The sequence below is a fragment of the Canis aureus genome, chromosome 5 (genome assembly GCF_053574225.1).
Source record: "Canis aureus isolate CA01 chromosome 5, VMU_Caureus_v.1.0, whole genome shotgun sequence".
In the NCBI taxonomy this organism is placed as follows: domain Eukaryota; kingdom Metazoa; phylum Chordata; class Mammalia; order Carnivora; family Canidae; genus Canis; species Canis aureus.
Window position 1 is genome coordinate 49,512,051 of NC_135615.1, and position 23,931 is coordinate 49,535,981.

The 23,931-nt window shown below is 40.7% G+C and overlaps 1 protein-coding gene across 3 annotated transcripts in view; it reads left to right on the plus strand.

Moving 5' to 3' along the window:
* Positions 1–23,931, plus strand: part of IPO11 (importin 11) — a 201,413-nt gene continuing 177,482 nt past the window's right edge. For 2 of the 3 annotated variants that reach the window (XR_013379936.1, XM_077897964.1), the window contains exon 1: positions 1–182. The gene's annotated coding sequence lies outside the window, so the exon portion shown is untranslated. The remainder of the gene's footprint in view (positions 183–23,931) is intronic. The other variant, XM_077897963.1, reaches the window with a different exon arrangement.

Consider the following 23,931-nt stretch of genomic DNA (forward strand, 5'->3'; position numbering starts at 1 on the left):
TATTCGGGCGCCCGCGTCGTTTGGAGCCGCGACGCCGAACATGGCGCGTTCCTAGAAGCCGCTTTCGGCATCAGTAGGCGGCGGCGTGGAGATTGCAAGCGTGGGGCGCGGGACCGACCGATTTCACTTCGTGTTGGGGAGTGGGAGCGGGAGAGCCGGCCTGTTCCGGACCGAACCCAACGGTGAGAACCTGAGAGGCCCGGCGCGCGCGAGTGGAAGGGAGGTGTGGGGTGGGCAGCGGGAGGCCGGAGAGGCGAGGGGGGATCGTGGGGGCCCCCGGAGCCGAGCACCAGCAGTCAGGCGGCGGGGCGGCCTGCGTCACCCCGGGAGCCAGCGGGGCCGGGGCCGGCCGAGTCACCCGGCGGGGCGGCGTGGGCTGGGCCGAGGAGGAATGGGGTGCAGGGAGACAAGCACTGGGGGCCAGGAGGAGAAGCCCTCGGGCGCCCATTGTGGCGGCGGCTGCGGGCCAGGCTGCTGCATTTGCCCTTGGGGGAGAGGTGGTGCCCGTTGTGCGAGAACGTGGTCAGTTTTGGTGTAAAACCAGCGTATGCTGTTCCCGCACCCACTCCGTTGGTGCTCGTAGCGGCCGTGGGAGAGCTCTCATCAGACCTCGGAGTCTTCCTCGCCTTCACCGAGCAGGTGAAGGGGGAGCCCCACGTTCTCCGAGGGGGGCCGCTTGCTGAGGTATGGCCGCCAGCGCTCGAGCCCGGCGACCTGTGCAGCTTCATGCTGGGGGAATTTGTGATTCAGCAAAACTATTTGGAGGCCCAGAGCGTTTGCCATTCTCTCTTATTCTTTTGTTGCACGGTGGGGAACGAGGAAAGTATTATTTGGGGAGGGACGTGACTAAATTAGGTAGAGATGGTGAATTGCCTGGTGGTGCCAGGATCGCAATTGGCATACCTCCTCCCCGCCCCGAAATAAGCGAGCTCGGTCGTCGTCCTTTGTAGTGCCTTCGAGAATGGCTTATTCTAAAGAAGAGGGTAGGAAAGAGCAGTTCACAGCCATCATCCTTTTTTTTTTTTTTTTTCTCCTTGGATAAGAAGTTCACTCTGTTTTAACGTTATTTTAAACTTCTTTCTTCAGTATAGAGGCTTCAGGTTAAGGGCAGCGTGACCAGAAGGCTTCCATTGCATGACACCTTCTCTTACATCTTTTCGTCGCTGAAGATCTCTTTGAAATTAGGATCAAAATCCCTGTTGATTGTGACAGGATCGTGGAATTTTTTTTTTTTTCCCTCCCCTAACCTAGTATAGGGAAGAGCAGAAACAGTTTAATTATAGCAATAGTTTGTGGCCATCTATCATAGCCCTAGGTCAGCTGGGCCGCCTCTGTCCTAGTTACACTTACTAGAGCAGAAGAATATTCCCATCACAAGTGGATCCAGTCACGGTTATAGGATTGGAGGTTCTGAGCAAATAGGTGACGATTATGCGGTAGTCTAAAAAGTCTTTACATTTTGTGACATTGAGAAAGGGTCTGCATTTCAGGATCAAACCGTAATGCCAAAGAACCCTTGTAGGAATGCGGCAGTTAAAATGCACTGAAGCCTTTTCCAGAGCTAAATATGTTTTTTATAGTTATGAAAGTCTTTGTGTTTTGAGAAAGATAATATGATTAGATGGATTTTGACCCTTGTGGTGTATGGATGTGCATGTAGGTATGTGGTTGTATTTAGATTTCTTGTTCTTGTTGAAGTATAGTTGATGTACAGTGTTGTGTTAGTTTCAGGTGTACAATACAGTGATTTGACAGTTCTGTATGTTACGCTGTGCTCACCATGATAAGTGTCCATGATAAGTGTCACTGCTGTCTGTTGCCTTACAGTGTCGTTACAGTATTTTTGACTGTATTTCCTGTGTTGTACTTTTTAGTCCCTGTGACTTATTTATTTTTATAACTGGAAGTTTTGCACCGTTTAACCTGCTTCATCTATTTCTGTGCATTGGTATTTAATCTTGATTTTCCTAATACGGAGTTATTGATTCCAGTATTACTCATTTCTGTCTTTTCCTATCTGCACCAAATGAGGACTATCATCAAGTTAATTTGAGAGTGTTTCAGGGAACGCCAAGGCGTACTTAGTGCAGGTGTAAGTCTGGAGCGTCTTTGTTTAGTTTTCTAAATATCACCTTGATTACACATAAGCCCACAATTACAAGCTTTGTAGAGCTTGTGCTGGATCTGTGTTCTGCAGTCTTGCTACTCAAAATGTGGTATATGGCATCACCTCAGCATTTGTTCAGAATACACAAGCTCAGGCTTAACCCCAAACCCAATGAATCAGAAGCTGCATTTGAACGAGCTCTCCAGATGATATGAATTTATATTAAAGCTTGATACACGCCACTTTGGGTGGGAAAAGTTGGAAGACAGGTCATTCATAAACCATAAAAATTATAGCATTTATTTTGATCTGAGGCGGTCTTTTGCTGATTATTGAGTCTGATTTATCTGGTAGAAGAAACTGAGACCCAGGAATGGTAAGTGACTTACTTGTGTAAGGCCACATAAACTAGATTCATAAACCAGGTTCTGACCTAATCCAATGCTTTTCTTTTCTTTTCTTGTCTTATCTTGTCTTGTCTTGTCTTTTCTTTTCTTTTCTTTTCTTTTCTTTTCTTTTCTTTTCTTTTCTTAAGATTTTATTTATTAATGAGAGACACCGAGAGAGAGAGAGAGAGAGAGAGAGAGAGGGAGGGAGAGGCAGAGTCACAGGCAGAGGGAGAAGCAGGCTCCATGCAAGGAGCCCGGGACTCCAGGATCACGCCCAAGGCTGAAGGCGGCGCTAAACTGCTGAGCCCCCCCAGGCTCCCCCAATGCTTTTCTTTTGTTAGTTACTCTTGTATTAAAATGGGACTAAAGTATTTGATGAATGCGAGCTAGGTATTCATGCCACAAAAGACATCTATTGAGTTTCGGACAAGCAGCCCAGTAATTCTGTGTTTTGTTCATAACTGCTATTTGCCATGGTGGCTTCAGACCCACCACCTTCCCTCTTTACTCTTTCCAGGTTGCTGTCATTTCTTCTTCACAGAGGAAATGAAATACATTGGTGAGAACGTTGGTTTTTGTCCTCTTTCACCAGTAAACATGTCTACTTCTATCCATTCATCTCTCATTGCGCTCTGAGTTTTTTCTCCTCAGGGACATTGTTTCCTTGATGTATTAGTTTTCTAGGGTTGCTGTAGCAGAATACCACAGACTGGGTGACTTGAGTGATGCAAAATTACTTTCTCCCAGTTCTGGAAGCTGGAAATCCAAGATCAGGGTTCCAACATGTATGATTTCCTCTGAGACTTTTCTTTTTGACTTACAGATGACCGCCCCCTTTGTGCACTAGAATCTTTGGTGTCTCTTTTTCTTATTAGAACACCACTGGGGGATCCCTGCGTGGCTCAGCGGTTGAGTGCCTCCCTTCGGCCCAGGGCGTGATCCTGGAGTCCTGGGATCGAGTCCCACGTTGGGCTCCCTGCATGGGGCCTGCTTCTCCCTCTGTCTGTGTCTCTCTCATGAATAAATAAAATCTTTAAAAACAAAAACACCACTGGTATTGGATTAGGCCCCACTCTGATGACCTTATTTTGACTTAATCACTTCTTGAAAAATCTTATCTCCAGTATTGAGGGTCCTGGGGGGCCGTTTAGGCTCTGATGTGTGAATTTTTGGGGAATACATTTCAGTCCATAACACTTGGTCATTCCTTTTTTACTCTCAACTGGCACTAACTTACTAGGATTTAAACACACTTACCTTAAATACACTCTGTTCACTCTAGATTGCTCTTCAGTTTCATTTGTAGTTAATTCCTTTGAGTGTCTGGAAGAGTTACCTGTATTCATTTTCTCAGCCACCTTATTACTCTTTTAAGCCTCCTAGTATATTGAAGTTTAGCAGTCCGCTACAGTCACTGAATTTGATGGGTGGTGGTCACCATTGATCTTTGTTGGGAAATCTAGTAGAATCTTTTTCATCAGTTGACAATTTGAGTAGTTGTTGTCTTTGAAATTCTCTTATGCTTCTGAGACTTTGTGGTTTCCTTATTTCCCTCATGGCCGATCGTGGCCAATCTTTCCTTGGTTTATTTTTCTCTCTTTGACCCCTTCAGATACTTCTTTCACACTGAGGCACTGTCCTCTGCTCTCTTCTGCCTCCGTCTGCTCTTGAATGGTCTTATCTCTGATGTCTGCAACTGCTGTCTTTATTTTGACCACTAGCAAATCTCTGTCTCTTTAGCACAGATTACTCTTCAACTCTGACATATTGTGGTTGTCTTAAGATACCTTAAGTTCAGCTCAAAAATTACTTACTTCACTCTTTCTGAAGTTGCTTCTCTTCCTCCTGTCATCCTTATCTGCCATTCAGTCGTAGATGCCCCAAATCTTAATTTTCCCCTCTTATTTCCCCTTATGTGCTACTCCCCCCCTTTCTGCCCTGCAAAATTCTAATCATTTACAAAATCTTGTTCTACATCTTTCATCCATTTTTCCCTGTAACGACCACCTTGGTTCAGATTATCATTATCTGGACTTTGTATAAACATTCTAAATAATTTCCTTTCTCCTAAGAATGGGTATGAATCCCTCTCTATCCTTTCCTTTTTTGTAGGCAGATTGTAGTGTTTTTCTACAGTGTTTCTTTGCAGGCTTTCAGATTAAAATCCAAACTACCAAATTTAGTAAATACGGGCCTTCGTGAGATCTTGCTTGCTTTTTGCTTTCTTTTTTTTATTTTTTAAAAGATTTTATTTATTTATTCATGAGAGACGCAGAGAGAGAGGGGCGCAGAGACACAGGCAGAGGGAGAAGCAGGCTCCATGCAGGGAGCCCGATGTGGGACTCGATCCCGAGTCTCCAGGATCATGCCCTGGGTCGAAGGCGCCGCTAAACCGCTGAGCCACCTGGGCTGCCCAGCTTTTTGCTTTCTTCTGCTATTTCCTACTTCAAATTATTCTGTCATGTGAACTATTTGCAGTTCTTTAGAATTGTTAGAATGTTTTTTTTAAAGTTGAGACATTAATATGTTGTGCATCTTCTGCCTAGAATGTACCCAACACCTGTTTGACATAACAGACTTATTTAGATAACTCCTACTCAGCATAAACACTATCTTGTCCACCTTTGCTGCTCCCCCCCCAGGCTTTCCCCAGCCTGCTTACACTGAGTTACGTCTTCTCCTTATGTTCTTCCAAAATAGCTTTGTTGTCTTTTTTCTTCTTTAGAGTTGAATGCCAAGATTCTTTTGTTTTCTTTTGTCTAATTTATGTATTAAGCTATCTCCTGTCATAACCAAAGGGATAGAATATCCGTATACTGGTCATCATTTGATAAGAGAAAGAAGGGTAAGCTTAAGGTTCCATTTACTTTTTTGGTCCCTGTGTATAGTCATGGTCCAGACCCTGCTGTGGCCCCCACGAGATAGTGATTCGGGTCTCTTTTTTCATCTTCATAGCCAGTCAGTCAAGCTGATTCACATTAGAGTTATGGGATAGAGTATGATTACCATCTCCCTAGAAAAAGGACTTGAACCTGATGCTGATTTGGAGGTAGACAACATCTACGATCTCTTGTGCTCTTGTGATGCAACTTCGGGAAGGTGCTTACTCTCACGTTTGGGAGCGCTACAAAGTAGGTAAGGGCCTTCCACATGTGAGCAGAGCCCTCCTTGCCCTGGATGCCACTTGACAAGGACTGTCCCAGCTGGGTCCCAGGGGCCCTGGATCGACCTGGCAGCCCTGAAACCCAGGACTTAGCCAACACCACCATTTTCAAACTGGACCTCAAAGACTCTTATTTATTTTTATCTCTTAGAGTAGTGGCTGGCCGGTAGAAGCTGCTTCCTTGTTTAGTACTGTGAATGCAAATTGAATTACCAGAGAGTTGAAACTAGGTGGATTGTTATGTACTCTGGAGCTTAGGTTGAGTGGGCTTGAAAAGTCAGAGATGGGTTCATTTTTGCGACTTTACGCAACTATAAGCAGAGATCGGGATTTAGTGATAGAATTCATTTATTTAACAACTATTTTAGTCATCACTTTCCTGTATGCCAGGTACAATTTTAGATTCTGGTAATACACCTTTGAACAAATTGAAGTTCCTGGTCTCTGGACCTTAAGTTCTAGTTGGGGGTGTCAGGACAATAAACACAGAGGTTAAGATGTCAAATACTTAAAAATGTTATGCAGAAAAATTAAGAAAGGGATCCCTGGGTGGCGCAGCGGTTTAGCGCCTGCCTTTGGCCCAGGGCATGATCCTGGAGACCTGGGATCGAATCCCATGTCGGGCTCCCTGTGCATGGAGCCTGTTTCTCCCTCTGCCTGTGTCTCTGCCTCTCTCTGTGACTATCATAAATAAATAAAAATTAAAAAAATTAAAAAAGAAAAAAGAAAAATTAAGAAAGATAACCAGACCAGATAGATTCTAGGTTGAAGGGTTAGGTACTGTAGATTGGATGATCTAAGGATCTAGGGACTACCTACTTATGAATTGACAATTCAAGCAAAGACTGAATTGAAGTTGAAGAGCAAGACATTCAGATACTTAGAAGCAAGAGTTTTTTAGTCTGAGGAAACCAATTCTACAAGATAGGGTTAATGTATGTAGTCCCCTAAAGATGAACACCTGTTGTCTCTTACTGTCTTATTATGGACAACTCCCAAACTGAATGGTCTTACTCTGGTCTCCTTCCTATAAACCCACGTAGGAGTTTCTTTGGTTATAGCACCGAGGATGGGACTGCTGGGTCATGGTATACACCATGTTTGGTGGTAGGATACACACAAACACATGTGCATATATCTACCCACACACACAGAAATTAATTAGAGATGACAGGATTGCTTTCTAAAGTGATCATACCACTATATACTTTTAGCAGCAATGCTTAAGGGTCTTCCATATGTTCTTGCTAGCACTGAATATTTTTGGACTTTTTAATTTTTGCTATTTAATGATTGTAAAGTTAATAGCTTTTTTTTTAAGATTTTTAATTTTATTTATTTTTTAAAATTTATTTATGATAGTAACAGAGAGAGAGAGAGAAGCAGAGACATAGGCAGAGGGAGAAGCAGGCTCCATGCACCGGGAGCCCAATGTGGAATTCGATCCCGGGTCTCCAGGATCACGCCCTGGGCCAAAGGCAGGCGCTAAACCGCTGCACCACCCAGTGATCCCTTTTTTTAAGATTTTATTTATTTATTAGAGACACACAGAGAGAGAGAGAGATTGAGAGAGAAAGGCAGAAACACAGGCAGAGGGAGAAGCAGGCTCCATGCAGGGAGCCCAATGTGGGACTTGATCCCGGGTCCCCAGGATCACACCCTGGGCTGAAGGCAGGTGCTAAATCGCTAGGCCACCTGGCCACCTGGGCTGCCCAATAGCTCTGTTTTTTATTTTTTATTTTTTTTTAAAGATGTATGTATGTATGTATTCATTCATTCATGAGAGACACAGAGAGAGAGGCAGAGACTCAGGCAGAGGGAGGAGCAGGCTCCATGCAGGGAGCCAGACGTGGGCCTTGATCCCAGGTCTCCAAGATCGCGCCCCGGACTGAAGGCGGCGCCAAACTGCTGAGCCACCGGGGCTGCCCAATAGCTCTGTTTCTTAAAGATTCTCGTGAATCTTTAAAAAAGATTCCAGTGAGGTAGCATGTCTTCTGGTATTTATTACCCATTGAGCTTTTTTGTTCATGAGTTGTCTATTTATACCCATTGTCCAGTTTTCTTTTTTATTTCAGTTTTGTTGATTCATAAGGGATTATTGTATATTCTGTATAATAATTCTTTGTTTAGTTGTTTAAAACGTCTTCTAGGGGATCCCTGGGTGGCTCAGTGGTTTAGCGCCTGCCTTCAGCCCAGGGCGTGATCCTGGAGTCCCGAGATAAGTCCCGCATCTGGCTCCCTGCATGGAGCCTGCTTCCCCCTCTGCCTGTGTCTCTGCCTCTCTCTCTCTGTGTCTCACTCATGAATAAATAAATAAAATCTTTAAAAAAAAAGTCTTCTAATTTTTACCTTGTTGATGTTGCCTGTGGTATTTTCATTGACTCCATTAATTTTGTTTTTCAGTTTTGATGTAATATAATTTAGCAGGAAATCAAGCTACAGTCTCAATGTTGTATTCTGCTTCTCAAGTCTAACTAAAAAAAAAAAACAAAAAAAAAACCCATCAGTTCATTTCACTTGAGGTATTAGTGGACAGCAGTGATCAAAATGAAAAATGTGGTAGTAGAGTACTGGATTGGGATAGGAGACTTACAATCTATAGAAATGTTGCTAATGAGGCTGGGACTTTAGAGAAGTCAATTTATCTCCTTAATCTCTTTGGGACACAGTTTCTTGGTCAGTAAAACAAAATGCTTAAATCAGATATGCAGCTGACCCCTCACCGTTATGAGTTTGAAGTCTGTGGGTCCATTTGTAGGTGTATTTTTTTTTGATACGATATAGTAGTGTAAATGGATTTTCTCATCATTATGATTTTCTTAATATTTTCTTTTCTCTAGCTTACTTCATTGTAAGAATACAGTATGTAATACTGTGACGAATAAAATATTTGTTATTCAACAGTTGATATTATTGTTAAGGCTTCTCATCAGTAGGCCATTAGTTACATTTTTGGGGAGTCAGAAGTTGCAGACATTGTTTGAGGGCCAACTGTATTTACTGTTTAGAGAACTGATATTGATGGCTTCAAAATTTTCTTAATGATTGATAATGTTTTTTTAATGATAAAGTGTATTATAGTTGCTCATTATGGGAACATTACTGGCATGTAGCCCATACATGTTTTAATTAATGAATTTTTATAAATGCAGGGATTCCTTAGGCTAGACTCTTAGAAGAATGAGATCCTTTTAAGACAGCATTATGGACAATGATGTCCTGGATAGTAGTTGGAAGCTGTCAATCAAAGATTTGTATATTTGGAGAGAACTGATGATTCCTTAGCATTTAGTGAAAGGTTCCGACTGAACTTAAATCCTATCAGATACAGTCGTTTAAATTTAGGCTGTGTTATTACTCCAGTTCAAAGGACCGTATCTTGCTCAAAATCTAGCCTACTGCTTTTCCTTCCCTTTTCTTTGTTTTACATAAAAGATGCAACTTTAAAGCCAATAACTGTAATTGCTGGTCTTTAGTAGTTTTTATACAGATGTGTTTTTTGTTTGTTTCAAATAAAGAGATGTCAAAGAGAGTGATGGTGACAGTAGTTGAGGCCTCAGGACTGGCAGTACCTTGCTGGGCATCACTGTTGTTTAGGATAAGCCTTTTTTTTTTTTTTTAATATTTATTTATTCATGAGAGACAGGGAGAGAGGCAGAGACTCAGGCAGAGGAAGAAGCAGGCTCCACGCAGGGAGCCTGATGTGGGACTCGATTCTGGGACTCCAGGATCACGCCCTGGGCCGAAGGCAGAGGCTCAACTGCTGAGCCATCCAGGTGTCCCATAGGATAAACTTTTTAAGCTCTGATTCTTGTGTATACTGAACAGGCAAGAGATTTATTGTACTTTATCAATGCCGTTTTATTAAAAACTCGCAGTGAGACATGCACATTGGTGCTTATTGGACTAGACTTCTCTTAACAACTGTCTTCTGATCTTGTTTACTGTCTTCTTAAATACTGTACAATTTACCCATTTATTTCCCTGTCTCCACAACTAGAGTATACTTTCTATAAGAGCAGGGAGTTTTTCTTTCTGGCCTTTTTTTTTTTTTTTAAAGATTACATTTATTATTTATTCATGAGAGAGAGAGAGAGGCAGAGACACAGGCAGAGGGAGAAGCAGGCCCCATGCAGGGAGCCTGATGCAGGACTCGATCCCGGGACTCCAGGATCATGCCCTGGGCCGAAGGCAGGCGCTAAACCGCTGAGCCACCCAGGAACCCCTCTTTCTGGCTTTTTAGTTGATTGATAACATTTCGAGTGCCAGAATAATACTTGGCATTTGTAGGTGTCCATTAAATACTTGAATGAAAAAAAAATCTTGAATGGATGAATAAATGTAAAACAGTCTAATGATAAGCCAAGTAAATATCAGGAAGTTGATTAGAGAGTACAGGACTACAACAAAGGGTGTTAGATATTCACAATAAAAGGTATTGCTAAATTTTGCTGCCTTGATGTGCCCCATTTTTTTCTTTCCTTTTTTTGTTTTTTGAGAGAGAGCAAGAGTTGGGGGAGGGGCAGAGGGAGAGGAGAGAATCTTAAACAGGCTACTTAACCAGCACAGAGACTGGCATGTGGCTCAATCTCATGACCCTGAGATGATGACCTGAGTCGAGATCTAGGGTCAGATGCTCAACTGACTGAGCCACCCAGGTGCTCCAGTGTGCCCCAGTTTTAGTAGCTGAATATATTGAATGGATGGCGTTGGAGAAGGAGTACATTACTATCTAGTGCAGTTGTACTTTTCCAGAGGAGGTGATGTTAGCTGTGAACAACAGCCTTAGTGATGATCTGTGTCATGGTCTATTAGCTCCCCTTTGAAAAACAACATACCTGGGCAGCCCAGGTGGCTCAGCAGTTTAGCGCCGCCTTCAGCCCAGGGCCCTATCCTGGAGATCCGGGATCGAGTCCCGCGTCAGGCTTCTTGCATGGAGCGCTTCTCCCTCTGCCTCTGCCTCTGCCTTTCTCTCTCTCTCTCTCTCTCTCTCTCTCCCTCCCTCCCTCCCTCCCTCCCTCCCTGTCTCTCTCATGAATAAATAAATAAAATCTTTAAAAAAATAAAAAATAAATACAACCAGCATACCCAAGAGTAGAATCTTAAAATGAATCTCTGTCTACCTATCACCCAGCTTTAACAATGATCAGCTCTTAGAGTCCATCTTTTCATGTTACCTCCACCTAACTTCCCTTCTAAGTACTATGTTAGCAAGATATAGGGGCTTGGTTAGATTTAGATTTAATTAGTTATTTTGGCAAGCTGCTTTCTTATAATTTCAGACTTTGTTTTCTTGAAATGTCAGGATAGCTGGCTGGCACAGTTGGTGGAGCATGTGACTCTTGGTCTTGGGATCTTGAGTTTGAGCCCATAGACAGCACTTAAAAAATAAATATTTTAGAAAAGTAATAAAATAGCTCTTAAGTTTCCTAGTATAACTTTTCTCTTTTGATTATCTTTGAATTTTTCCCTGGTCTTCACAGAAATTGATTTCTTATCTTTTCCTACTTTGTTTTTGACTCCAGTAGTTTGGCAGTTTTGTAGTATTTCCTATTATTCTCCAAGAATAAATCTCTTATAGCTTTGTAGACTTGAGCAGTACATCAGGACTCGACTTGCAGGAATTAATCTTTAAAAAAAAAATTACGTCTTCCCTTCATCCCTCTTTAGGAAAATGCTCTAGTAGTAATACATGGTCAGTTCTACGTTGCTTGTACTTTTCATCTGCTTCTTCCAGAAGGAAAATTAGGAGCTTTCAAGCTATTAATACCATTTTCTCATTGGCTGTTCTTTTTTTCTGAAAATTTAGGTTTCTCTTTAGTGTGGATTCTGCAGTGCTTTTCTTACTAGCTGATTTCATCCCTTATATCACTCTATTCTTGTTCCAGTTTCTCAGTCACGATTTGTTAAAACGCTGCCTATACGCTATTACATTTTCTTAAATTCCATCGTATTTTCTTTGTGTAAAGCTCAGGATGCATTCATGTCTTCATCTCATGTTATCTTTTGGTAGGGAGTATTTAATGATTCAGTACTTAAAAAAGTGGAGACAGTGGTGTAAGGAAGTTCTGTGGTTGTCATGTTTCGTTTGCTTTAAGGTGAAGTTTTCATTTTCATGTTTTAAATCCGTCCTTGCATTATGTTATTTTTTATGTTCTCATTCATTTCTTTCCTTCAGAGCCTCTCCTTTTACTGTTCTTTGCCCTAGCTTTTTGAACCCAGAAAACCCTTGCTCTATTTCCAGATGATTGTGTTGGCCAAGTGGTCACTGAAAATGCCAGTGTTCTCTTCTTCCCTGGCCCTCCTTGAGGGGAAAATGGTTAGGAAGCTTGGAGCATACTGTTAGGGGTGTGGTCTGGACTACTGCCGTCAGGTGGCTCTGCAGGTTACTCGATTTCTTTTTTATACCTGAGGACTAGTGATCTAGCAGTGTATTACTTGGTAAAAAAGTTGATGTGGACACTGGGATGGAGAATACTTAGAAATGAAATTAAAGACACTTTTGCTTACAAATAGAAATTCGTTTTCCTTTTATGTGATGGGTATATATTGTATACAATATATGAAGCTTAAGGGAAAGGACATAATAAATATGAATTTTGAGGTTAGTTTCATTTTTCTCAAACTGTTAGAGATTTTAAAATAATGTCTCTATAAACACCAAATAGTAAGAATATTAAATGTAGAGGTGACACTAGTTAAAACTGCAGTTGGACTGCAACACTCAGAGTCCCCTGAGTCAGAAAGATTGTCTTTTGGTAAACATTGCCATCACAAATTCTGCTAATATGGTAAACTGTTGCTTATCTACTCTTGCTACTGAAAGATGAAATTTTAAAGTTTTCTCTTGTGAACTGTTACGACAGTGTGATAATTAACCACATTACCTACTTAACTATTGTATCTTTAATATGTTGCCATGATTTTTTGGTATGTACCTGATAAGAGAAATAAATGAGGATTTGCAGCTCTTGAGAAATTGTGATGTTTTAGGATAAGGAAGAGAAATCAAGCAAATACTTCCATGGAAATTTAGAGCAGCTATAATTTTTTTTTTTAAATGTGTTTTTTTTTCCATCACTAAGGTTAATAAATCTTTAGACTATAAGAATTCTTGTAATTTCTGGAACTAGCTTAGCACAATGATTGTTTACCATATGATGTGTTTCCTGTTTGTCTTTTATTCCTATTGTTTTTTTTTTTTTTTTTTTTTTAGATTTTATTTATTTATTTATGAGAGACACAAAGAGAGTCAGAGACACAGGCAGAGGGAGAAGCAGGCCACCTGCAGGGAGCCCGATGTGGGACTCCATCCCAGACCTCTGGGATCACACCGTGAGCTAAAGGCAGACGCTCAACCACTGAGCCACCCAGGTGTCCCAATTCCTGTTGGTTTTTATATAGTCTTATATATGTATTTATTTGACATCATAGATATTTCTCTAATAATAAAACAGACTAAAGAGAGTAGTTTTAAGTCCTGATTGGTTTAGGAGGATTTTTTTTTTCTTTTAAATTTATTTATGATAGTCACACAGAGAGAGAGAGAGAGAGGGAGGCAGAGACACAGGCAGAGGGAGAAGCAGGCTCCATGCACCAGGAGCCTGATGTGGGACTCGATCCTGGGTCTCCAGGATCGCACCCTGGGCCAAAGGCAGGCGCTAAACCACTGTGCCACTCAGGGATCCCTGGTTTAGGAGGATTTAAGCTTAATTGTAGGTTCTGTTACCAAGCAGGAATTTGTAGGTCCTTTGGAACTCTTGATCAGATGGAATATTTTAGTAGTAGAGAAGAGAAGGCAAGGAAGGATGTCTTCTCCTCCTTGTTACGTATGTATTGTTGCATATCTTTTATTCTAAGGTAGTCAGTCTTTGACAATCTGCATGAAGACTCATGGGGATGCTTCAGTAGCCCCAGTGATTCTTTAACTTGAGGGTATTTGGAGATCTGTGGAAGGGAAGCATCTTTAGTCAAAACAACCCATAGAAAGTGTTATTAACATCCAGTATGGGGATCCCTGAGTGGCGCAGCGGTTTAGCGCCTGCCTTTGGCCCAGGGCATGATCCTGGAGACCCGGGATCGAATCCCACGTCGGGCTTCCAGTGCATGGAGCCTTGCTTCTCCCTCTGCCTGTGTCTCTGCCTCTCTCTCTCTCTCTCTCTCTCTCTCTCTCTATGACTATCATAAAAAAAAAAAAACAAAAAAAAACAAAACAAAAAAAACCCCCCAAAAAACCCATCCAGTATGTAGGGATCCTAAACAACCTATAATGTGTGCACAGAGAAGAATTTTCTTGTTCAGACTGAAATGGCCTCTGTTGAGAAACACTAGTGAGTCCGAATGGTGTAGCATGGATTTGAATGGGGCTAGTATCTTTGGAATATCCTTGGTTTGGGTCAAAAATGGAGAGGGAGAAGCAGGATCCTTGCAGGGAGCCTAATGCATGATTTGATCCCGGGACCCTGGTATCACAACCTGAGCTGAAGGCAGATGCTCAACCACTGAGTCACCTAGGTGTTCCTGTGTCAGAAATCTTACATGCTCTCATCTTGCTTTAGTTTCTTGAACCAATGGTCTTCCTTTTTCTGAATTAACATCAGTTATGGTTGTTGATAACTCCAGCCACATGTTTTTCATTTCTGTAGTCACTTTTTTGTTTCTTGCTGACTTTATCATTTACATAGTAAAGGGACCTAAAAACAAAACAGAACACCTTTATTAGGTATAATGCACAGACCATACAGTTCACCCACTAGAAGTGTATGGTTCACTTGTTTTTAGTGTATTTGCAGAGTTGTGTGGCTATCACTATAGCCAATTTTAGAACATTTTCATCAATCCTGATAGAAACCACATCCCCATCAGCAACCACGCCACATTTTTCCCCAATCCTTCAGCCCTAGACAATCACCTATATACTTTTTATTTTTATAAATTTGCCTGTTTTAGACATTTAATTAAAAGAGTCACTGTGTGGTCCTTGTGACCGGCTTCTTTGATTTAGCATGATGTTTTCAGGATTCATTCGTGTTGTGGCATGTTGGAGAATTCCATTCCTTTTTATTGCCAAATACTATTCCTTTGGTTGGAATTCCCATTTTTGTGTTGTTTTTACTTATTGCTCTTATAATATTGCTGTTGACATTTTTGTATAGATGGATAACAAATGTTGACATAAATTTTCATTTCTCTTGGGTATATACCAAGAGGTAGAATTTTTCAGTCTTATATTCTCTTTGATTAACATTTTGAGACACTGACAGACTTTTCCAAAGTGGCTGCACCGCTTTACATTCCCATCAGGAATGCATGAGGGTTCTAGTTTTTCCACAACTTCACCAATATCTTTTATTATATATCTTTCTGATTATAGCCATTCTAGTGGTTTTTTTTTTTTTTTTTAAGATTGTATTTATTTATTCATAAGAGACACAGAGAGATAGAGGCAGAGACACAGGCAGAGGGAGAAGCAGGCTCCATGCTGATACGGAACTCCATCCCAGGATTCCAGGATCATGCCCTGGGCAGATTTCAGTGCTAAACCGCTGAGCCACTTGGGCTGCCCAAGTTTTTAATTTTAACGAAGTCCAGTTTACCAGTTATTTCTTTCATGGATTATGTCTTCGGGGTTGAATCTAAAAAGGCATCACTGTACCCTGAAAAACCCATCCATGGTTTCTCCTATTTTGGGCATTTTATAGTTTTGTGTTTTACAGTTAAGTCTGTGATCTGCTTTGAGTTAATTTTTGTGAAGAGTGTAAGGTCTGTCTGGATTAATTTATTTGAATGTGAATGTTCATTTGTTCCAGCACCATTTGTTGAAGAGACGGTCTTTGCTTATTTTGTATTGCCGCCGCCGCCTCTTCTTCTTTCTTCTTTCTTCTTTCTTCTTTCTTCTTTCTTCTTTCTTCTTTCTTCTTTCTTCTTTCAAGATTATTTATTTGTGAGTGACAGAGAGAGAGAGGCAGAGACATAAGCAGAGGAGAACCAGACTTCACGCAGGGAAGCGGGATGTGGGACTTGATACCGGAACTGAAGGCAAATGTTCAAGGGCTGAGCCACCCAGGCATCCCAACTTTTGCTTCTTTGTTACATGTCAGCTGGATGGGCCTATTTCTGGGCTGTCGAATCTGTTGCATTGATCTATTTGTCTGTTTTTGCCAATACCACTCAGCCTTGATTACTGTAGCTTTATTGTAAGCCTTGAAATTGGCTAGTGTCACCATTTCACCATTTCTCTCTCTTCTGGTTCTCTTAAACTGCAAGTAGAGTCTAGAGTCTTGGTTAGTATAAGGCAGATGATATTTGGTATTTTAGAGGTGAGGTTGCATACTTATTGCATCACATCAGGAGGCACTTAAGGTCAGGTTGTGCAGCTGTTGATGCTAAGTTTGTTCAGTTGGTTGATCTGATGACTGACAGATGTCTGCATTTAAAGGTCTGTTTCTTCACTGCATATAGCAAGTAATCTTATTTGATCGCACTGGGACTATTCTGTTTCTAAAAGTTGTTCTTTCACTTAATGGTTTTTGCATCCTTTATTGATCCATGCCTGAATAAGTTATTTTATTGGGGGAGCCTTTTTTGATTTGAAACTTTTTTTGTTCCATTTGTATTGTACACCTTTTTTTCCCCTGTCATTTCACTCACCACTTATTTATTTATTTATTTATTTATTTATTTATTTATTTATTTATTTATAGATTTTATTTATTCATTCATGAGAGACACAGGAAGAGAGAGAGGCAGAGACACAGACAGAGGGAGAAGCAGGCTCCATGTGGGGAGCCCGACGTGGGACTCAATCCCGGGTCTCCAGGATCATGCCCTGGGATGAAGGTGGCGCTAAACCACTGAGCCCCCCAGGCTCCCCTCGCTCACCACTTTAATATTTGATAGTGGTGTGGAGTTATTGTTTGTGTGGCATGTTTTAAAACTAAAGACGTACGGAAAATGTAGTCTGAAGAAAATCATTGTGGCTGAAATTAAAGGCATTTCAGGCCTTTAATGCTTGTCATCTGTCTGTGGGTGGCAGGTAGGGTGCTTGCTGACTTTTCCCTTATCTACTTGTTTGTTTTAGTGAAAATTAGTAAGTTTCCAACTACATGCACATCTGTATATCTTTGGACTTCAGATTTTTCCAGAATTTGGAACGGAACTTCCAGAAATGAGCCTAGAAAGTCCAGTTATGGAGTATGATTATTTTTAGGCTCTTGGTCCCTTATTTCTGAGTTGCTTAGACTTTAATAATATCAAAGACTACAAGAACTCCAGTAATAAATTGAACTTGCCGAGTTGTAAAATAGTGCGAAGGGTGAAATGCTTGTCTTTTTAATTTGCACCTTCTCCTTTCCTATTGTTTTTAGAGAAAAAAGAATATACATTGAGATTTTGACTAGTTCTCTTTTATAGTTCAGAGCTGATAAAATACAACCACTTTCACCTCTGGTTCTCTAAATTTGAAATTATGCATATTAATGAAAATCAGAAACCTCTTGTGTACATTATTAAGTAGGAAGCGTGAGCATTCATTTTTTTCATACTGACGTCTCACTACGCATAGATGTCTGTACAGCAGAGACACTACCTGTGTGTGCTTCCACTGTGAGAGGCTTGCCTCCCTGGCCTCAGGCTTATCTGGTGATGGTCTCCATGAAGATCCTTTTAAGTTCTTTGAAAAATACCATTAGCTTCTCCCATGAGTTAACTGTCCCTGTCTGTCTCTCCCTTACCTTCCACCTGCCTTCCTCCCTCCCCTTCTTCTTCACCTCTTTTCTTTCTCTATTAACTCTCAGCTCTTTGGGTTTTTTGGGGGACAAGCTACTGTGTTTGTTTCATTGCCAAGTGGAAATAACATTAGCAACCCTATTAAATTTCTTCATGCTAGTTCCAAAAAGGGTATTGAAAGTTTGCTGGGTATACTGCCCTCTAACCTGACCACCAATAGTCAGTAGTCCTGTATCATTTTTTCCAAGTGAAGTTTATTTCCACACTGTTACATTAAAATGGCTCAATACATTTCTTCCTGTTCATCATGTTCTTCATCATCGTCGCTGTTCTTTCATGAGAATTCTACAAATGAGTACTGTATGAATATTTACTACCGAGAAAACATTCTCTTTTTAGATTATAATGGATTCAGGAATCGTTTTGACAGTTTCTCCAGGAACCTATTATGTGAGAACACGGCGTATTTGTAGGTGCTGGGGAGTCGGGGTGGTGTGGTGAGGCCATTTTCTGTTCTGTTGGGAAGAGCTTGTGTGTCTCAGAGAGATTTGGTTATCAGGCCTCACTCTGCCATGTACTAGCTTGCTACCTGACCCTGGACAACTCTGTTAATAGTTGTATAAGTGTTTCATTTTATACAACAGTGATATTATTCCACATGCCATATTTGCTTTTATAGCCTTGTTATGGCATCTTTAAAGAATTTAATAGGCTCTAGCTATGTGGTATTTTAAGTAATCTATTATAGGTCTGTCATTATTGAATCATAATTTTTGATGATGCATTTAATCTGCAGTTTAGGAACTGATTGCCCTTTAAAGCTTCCCTTATAAGTTAATTAGCACTTAGTAATCTTTCCAGTAGAATATCTGAATGGCGATTTCTTTCTCAGACCTAAAAGTCTTTACCCATTAGATGAAACACTCATCATACTGTTTCTGTGGAGGAAATACACTCTGGATTCCAACTGGTATACTAGAACCTTATTTTTTACAGTTTGTTTTAGTGATTACAATAGTTCTCTGTTGCCCCATCTCATTATCTCCCAGAATTGGGGTAAAGAAAGGGACCCTTTCTGATTCTTATCACCTGACAATGATCATAGTACTTGGCACAACCAATTTTGGTTCTCCAGAAATATATGAACTGAGATCTTCATCCCAGACTAGCTTCTTGGGAACCAGGTTCAAAAGTGGGGGCAGATGGACAGGGTATTATATGCTTCTGTGGAGGACCTGGATGATGCAAGGTATTGGAGGGAAATAGGGATGGAAACTCTAGCAAATTCCATTAGAACAGATGAATGGTGAGTGTAAAGTGAAGCATGAAGGATACCTGTGTATAGACCTTCACTTGCTGTAAAAGTCCAGACCAGTATGCAGTGTGAAGACGTGTGTATATGTGAGTGGTCTGCACAGTTTTACTGTAGGTAAAAATTGTTCTGGAGGTTGACAGTAATCAGTGATTTTATTTTTGAAGTAGTATCTCCCAGAATGTTAAAACTAGTAGATGAAAGAACAACTGTTAGGGAAAAGCATATTCCCAGTGTGTCCAACTGTCACCCACAGATAATTTCCTAAATGTGGTGAAGAAACAAACAGACCTTTAAAATGAAGAGAACTGTCAGTCACCAGCTCAGTTACGGACATGGCCATTTTTCTTTTTACTTGAAGAGTAGGGTTGGGTAGGGATGAATTCTGATAGAACCTTTTGTCTCTTATATTCGTATTCATATATTCACATATTTTTCCAGTGGCTTTTTTTGTACATGTATAAAAGTCTAGACCCTTTTTTTCTCCTACAGGGTCATACATGATCTGTTCCTGCCTACTTTTTCAACCTTATCTGGTTTCATTTTCCCTTTTTCTCATTAATTGTTAATCATACTGGCCTTCTTAAGTTTGTTTCTAATCGTAAGGCCTTGTTTTCCATTGTTTTTCCCATTTGTCTGAAGTTCTGCTTTCAGATCTTTGCATGCCTGGGTCTCTTTCTTTTCTTTTCTTTTTAAAATTTTCTTTACTTATTTATTCATGAAGGGCTCTTGTTTTTCATGTCTCTTATAAATGCCACTTAAGAGAAAACTTCCATGAACGCCCACTGGAAACTTGCAGTTGAGCTTTAACATTATTGTATTTTCTTTATATTACTACCATTGTTGCTTTTTCTTTTTTTCTTGCCTTTTTTATTTTTAATTTTTAATTAAAAAAAATTTTTTTAAAAGATTTTATTTATTCATGAGAGACACAGAGAGAGAGAGAGAGAGAGAGAGAGAGGCAGAGACACAGGCAGAGGGAGAAGCAGGCTCTATGCAGGGAGCCTGACATGGGACTCGATTCAGGAATCGTTTTGACAGTTTCTCCAGGAACCTATTCTGTGAGAACACGGCGTATTTGTAGGTGCTGGGGAGTCGGGGTGGTGTGGTGAGGCCATTTTCTGTTCTGTTGGGAAGAGCTTGTGTGTCTCCGAGAGATTTGGTTATCAGGCCTCACTCTGCCATGTACTAGTTTGCTACCTGCCTGGCTCTCTCTCTCTCTCACGCCCTGGGCTGCAGGCGGCGCTAAACTGCTGTGCCACGGGGGCTGCCCTCTTGCTTTTTTTTTAAAAAACAAAACAAAACAAAACAAAAATGACTTCTTTCCCTAGAATGTAAGCCGCATGAAGCCAAGGAAACTGCTTTGTTCACTACTTTAGTCTCAGCACCTAGAACATTGCCTGGTACACATCAGGCTTTCAGTAGCTTTATTGAATAACTCTGTTAATTAGCTGCCATGTGGTTCAGTATAAAGTACTCTTTGGTTCAAAATTGATCCCTTTTCTTTATTCACCAAATACCTATTAAGCACAGATCATGTATCTTGTTGAGCACCTGGGACTGCAGAGTTGTGGTAGATATCATTTCTGTCCCTGAAAGGAGGCAGTATTAGATACTGATTAAGAACAATGGCTTTGGTGTTCCAGTCTAAGCCCTGCTATTTAGTAGATCATGGCCTTGGTGAGGTAAGGTCTCTGATCCTTTAGTTTTCTACTTAAAAGATGGGGATAATAGTATCTACTACATAGAATTATTACTAGGAATAAATAAATGAATAAAGCATTTAGTATAATTCTTGCCATATAATATGCTCGGATAATGATGTTTTTTAATTTTTTTTTTTTTTTTTTTTTTTTAGATTTTTGTTATTCATTCACTAGGGACACACGCACACACACAGAGGCAGAGACATATGTGGCAGAGGGAGAAGCAGGCTCCTCACAAGGATCCCAATGCGGGACTCAATCCCAGGACCCTGGGATCACTCCCTGAGCTGAAGGCAGACACCCAACCACTGAACCACCCAGGTGTCCCTAAAAATTTTTTTTTAATTTTAGCTGGCTGCTCTGCCATTAATTGGTAAAGAATTACCGAATTAGTGTTCTTCATACCATAGATGTTTCCCTGTGAGAACTGCAGATTAGTGCTGGTCTACTTTTATAGGAATGTATAATCAGAACTACTTGTATTTGTCATCCACTGCATTAGCAGCAGAGCTGGACTTTCAGATGTATGTCAGTTTTAGATGTTCAGAAGTTGTGCTTCTCTGGGTGCCTGGGTTGCTCAGTCGGTTAGGTGTCTGCCTTTGACTATGGTCACGGTCTCAGGGTCCTGGAATTGAGCCCCATGTTGGGCTTCCCACTCAGTGGGGAGTCGTCTTCTCTCAACCTCTCTTCTGTCTGAGCTCATGGTCTTTCTTTCTTTCTTTTTCTTTTTTTTTTTTAAAGATTTTATTTATTCATGAGAGACACACAGAGAGAGAGAGGCAGAGACACAAGCAGGCTCCATGCGGGGAGCCCGACGTGGGACTCGATCCAGAGTCTCCAGGATCAGGCCCAGGGCTGAAGGGAGCGCTAAACCGCTGAGCCACCTGGGCTGCTCGCTTGCTTCCTTGCCTTCTTTCCTTCCTCCCTCCCTCCCGCCCTCCTCCCCCCCTTCCTTCTAAAAATTTTTTAAAAAATTGTGCTCCTTCAACTTTGGCAGTTAGAAGATTTACCTAGAGAACTTAACTAAGGCACAAATTTTTGACCTCCGTCGCCTGTTTTCACAATGTAGGTTTCGAGAGAGAATTGAGAATTTTTTCCTGTGATGGGTTGCTGGTGTTCCAGTCCTCGGACCACACTTTGAGTAGAGCTTTTCCAGAATTGTGCTACCTCAGTAGCATAATTCCACCAGCCACTTGGCTATTGAGTACTTGAAATGTGATTAGTTCAAGATAAGATGTGCTTTAAGTATTAAATATACAGGATTTTGAAGACAGTATAAAAAAGCATAAGATAAATAAATTAGTTTTTTCAAAATTATGTTGATAATATTTTGGATATATTGAGTTAATTATGATATTTTAAAAATAATTCCATGTTTTTTCTTTCCACTTCTTAATGTTGTTACTAGAAAGTGTAAAATTGCATATGTGGCTTGCTTTTGTTGCCTGCATTATATTTCTCCTGGACAGAAAAAACATACTACCTATTTCTTTAAAATACCTTCTAGGGGCTCCATAAAGTAAATTTCTCTTAGTTAGCCTGTTTTTGAAATACAATACCAACAAGCCCTCTTAAATGAGTGAAAATTCATTCACTTGTTTTCCAGTGATAAAGAGCACAGACATTGTTCAGGGAACTCCTAGTTAGTGAAGGAAGCAATTTACAAGGTATCTTTGTCAGTTCTAAAATACTGTCAAGGGATCCCTGGGTGGCGCAGCGGTTTGGCACCTGCCTTTGGCCCAGGGCGCGATCCTGGAGACCCGGGATCGAATCCCACGTCGGGCTCCCGGTGCATGGAGCCTGCTTCTCCCTCTGCCTGTGTCTCTGCCTCTCTCTCTCTCTGTGACTATCATAAATAAATAAAAAAAATTAAAAAAAATTAAAATACTGTCAAGGAAGGGCATCTGGTGACTCAGTGGTTGAGAGTCTACACCTTTGGCTCAGGTCGTGATCTCAGGTTCCTGGGATCGAGTTCCACATCAGGCTCCTTGCAGGGAGCCTGCTTCTCCCTTTTACCTATGTTGGTCTCTCTCTCTGTGTCCCTCATGAATAAATAAATAAAATCTTTTTTTATTTTTATTTTTTTTTAAGATTTTATTTATTTATTCATGAGAGACCCAGAAAGAGAGAGAGAGGCAGAGACACAGGCAGAGGGAGAAGCAGGCTCCACACAGGGAGCCCCATGTGGGACTCCATCCCGGGTCTCCAGGATAACACACACCCTGAGCTGAAGGTGGCGCTAAACCACTGAGCCCCCTGGGCTGCCCCTAAATAACTAAAATCTTAAAAAAAAAAACACACAGTCAAGGAAAGACTACCAATTTAAAATCTTAGTCCACCTCCATTGCTAATTGGTAATATTTTGTCTAATTCCGGTTATTGTCCTAGCCCTGCTTTACTCACAAAGACTTTAGAATGGTTAGTTTTCCTTGAAAGGTTTAATATTTTGGGTCCTTTCTTGTTGAATCAGCATTTGGGACCTTCTGTTTTCATTAGTTATTGCAATTTAATTACAACTCCTAGGAAGTGTTTGCTTTGGCTATATTTGTGGATTAATGACCTTCAAACTTTTACTGTCTGGAACAGCCTTAGTTTTAAATACATCTACAATCAAAAGACTAATTCTCAGTCCCTTCTGCACTGAGGTTTATTTTCTACCTATTTTTAGCATTTAATTTTAATTTTACATACTTCATATAATTGTGAACGATCATACGTGCTTGGGGAAGTATACAGTTGTATACTGTTTTAGGGGTGATTAGAAGCAGAATGTTAGAGAATTCAATAAATTGCTAAATTTTTTTTAGAATGGCTTTAGATACTTGGTAGGTTAGGTGTTCTAACCCTTAAGATCCTTTCTAATTTGGGGCTTACATTTTGATATTATATCTTATATTTGTTGATTTAGTTCATTTTTTCCCCCAGTGTTTCTTGAATATACATTTGTCTTTTAACTTATAAAAAATGTTTTGGACACATATTTTTGGTAGCATATAAGATGATGTTATGAGGTACTTAGCTGAGTCAAAGAATTTCATTTTTCTTCCTTTTGATCTTACTAGGAATAAAGTGGTTAAGGTTTTTTTTTTTTTAAGATTTTATTTATTCATGAGAGAAACAGAGAGAGAGAGAGAGAGAGAGAGAGAGAGGCAGAGACACAGGCAGAGGGAGAAGCAGGCTCCATGCAGGGAACCTGACGTGGGACTCGATCCCAGGTCTCCAGAACCACGCCCTGGGCCCTGGGCTGAAGGCAGCGCTAAACCACTGAGCCAACCGGGCTGCCCATGGTTAAGTCTTTTATAACACTTATTAATCTCCTTTTAAAAACTAAGAAGGCATTATGCTTAGTTTTAGGCAGAGAGTGATATTTAATCAATTCATTTAAGTAGCTTTGGTTTTTGTGTGTGGGTTTCTTATTCCCAATTTACTATTACCGTCTCTTTATGGGACAATGAAGACAATTTCCATCAGAAATAAATTCATTTAAGCAAAAGTCATTTGAGTTACTGGAATTTTAAGTTAGAGTA